Source organism: Penaeus monodon, chromosome 3 (assembly GCF_015228065.2).
Source record: "Penaeus monodon isolate SGIC_2016 chromosome 3, NSTDA_Pmon_1, whole genome shotgun sequence".
Lineage (NCBI taxonomy): Eukaryota > Metazoa > Arthropoda > Malacostraca > Decapoda > Penaeidae > Penaeus > Penaeus monodon.
Genome location: NC_051388.1, coordinates 15,369,033 through 15,371,532, shown reverse-complemented (window position 1 = coordinate 15,371,532; position 2,500 = coordinate 15,369,033).

Below are 2,500 nucleotides of genomic sequence, written 5' to 3'. Positions count from 1 at the left end.
ACTTACCAAAAGAAATGGTATTTTATCAAGCAATTATATCAAAGTTGAGATTATTCCTCGATCGTGGAGTCAATTAAGAACGAAGAATTGGCTGAAGGAGGAGGGGGAAGGAGGAAGGAGGAGGGAGGAGGAGAGGGAGAGGGACGTGAAGGGGAGGAGGAGGAAAGGGGAGAGGGGAGGGAGATAAAGACAGGAGAAGGAGGAGAGGGAAAAGGAGAAGAGAGAAGGGGGAAAGGGGATGAAGAGGAGATGGAGAGGCAAAAGGGGAGGTAGAGGGAGAAAAGAGAAAGGGAATGGTGGGGGAAATGAATGGAATAAAGAGAATAAAAGAAAAGGGAGGGAAGAGAGAAGGTAAGATACGATAGAGGAGAGCGGGAGAAGAAGGAAAAGGAGGAGAAAAGGGAAAAAGAAGAGGTGAGTGGGAGAGACGGGGGTTGAATGTGCAGTAGGCGGAGGAATGAAGTGGGCAAAAGGAGACAAAAGAGAAGGATGGGAAGAAGGAAGGTGATAGGAGTGGGAAAAAAGGAGAGGAATAAAGGAGTAGAAGGGAGAAGAGAAGATAGAGTGGGGGGGGGGGGGATTCTTATCGCATCCTGAGATACGTCTCGGAGGCATTCAGCGGATTCGTTAAACGGAAAATGAGATGTATTGAGAGCGGGAACCGGCCGTCAATACCGGCCGCCGCCTGCTCGGGTGACGTCATATCACACAGGTCACTATCATCGGCCGCATCACGCGGCGCACGGCGGCACCATCGGCTCTCGCTCGGTCCGCCTTCACCATACATGGGGGCTGAACATTACTGATGGAGAAGAGGACATAAACTAATACATACATACATAGTCACATGTATATATATATATATATATATATATATATATATATATATATATATATATATATATATATATATATGTGTGTGTGTGTGTGTGTGTGTGTGTGTGTGTGTGTGTGTGTGTGTGTAATTGGTTATAGATGAGCCCCGTGGGAAAAGAATTCTTATAAGGAAGAGGAAAACCAATGCGGCTGAGAAATTCATTATGCTATTCTAAACGTTTCGGAGATGCAATCCACATCATCAGTGCTATAACGAAGACAAAAAATCCATTCTAGTACATTCAAAAACAATACAAAATAAAAAAACACAGAAAATCATCAACTGGCCATAGACAAAAAAGGCAGTGCAGCAAGTAATGGGTACTAACCAAATAATGGGTGGTTAGTAGTTTACATGATGAACAGGGTGGTTGTAGTGGAAGCATTGTTTAGCTGTGGTTTCATAGTTAGGATGTGGATAGATTCTGCTATGATCAGATCAAATCTGTTAAGGTGGAAGGTCAAGATTTTGAATTTAGTATTGTTAAAAGAGTGATTTTGGAGGTGAGAATGCTCTTTAATTGCTGAGAAGGATGGTTTGTTCAGCTGTAGGCCTGTCCTAATTGACTTGCCTTTGTGTTCGAGAATGCGGTGACGGAGCCATTATGAGGTTGATCCCACGTACCTAGCCTGACAGCTAGGACAAATAAATAGGTAAACTACATTCGAACTTGGTTATTTTTTTTTTATAGGAAATTTCCAATAGTGATAGAAAAGGGAGGGAAGAGAGAAGGGGAGATACGATAGAGGAGAGCGTGAGAAGAAGGAAAAGGAGAAGGAGAAAAGGGAAAAGGAAGAGGTGAGTGGGAGAGACGGGGGTTGAATGTGCAGTAGGCGGAGGAATGAAGTGGGCAAAAGGAGACAAAAGAGAAGGATGGAGAAGAAGGAAGGTGATAGGAGTGGGAAGTAAATAACGATTAATAAGTAAATAACGATTCTATGTCAAAACAGGCCATTGTGACAAGCTGTAGTGGTTTAAAAACACTAATTTCTTTGATAAATGAGAGTTTTCTATGGTATACTCATTTGCAGTTAATGGGGTGATGATCTTAACTAAGAATTTAGCAACATTGTAATTGAAGGTTCCAAAGCAGAAATGATGGGGCGTAGTGGTTGACCAATTTTATGAATTATGGGAAGGCCATATAAGACATATTTTATTGTTTTATTTATTTTATTTATATAATAAGTATTTTATTGTTAGACCTGTAGAAAACAAACCGAAAACTGATCTAAGCATTGTCTGAGAAATTTGTTTAATGATTTTCTGAGATCAAAACTAAGATTTATATAATTAATGTCTTTGTTGACTGTGCTTGATACAGGTCTGGGTAGAATTTTTGACACAGAAAATTGCGCAGGGCTTCATAAAATAGGTAAGATGGGTACCCATTTGTACTGAAACGCTCCTTTAACAATGAAGCTTGAAAAAAAATTGTCCAAGTTGAACAGACGTTGTAAGGCTGTTTAGCTTATAAATATGAGGAATATAGCTGAGATAATGAAGTCCAAGGCCAGTGAATGTGGGTTTCCTGTAGGCACTAGTGAAGAAGCAGTTATTACGAAAAGTATCAAGAATTGATAGTTTATTAGTTTGTTCATTTTCACAAGTGAATTTAATATT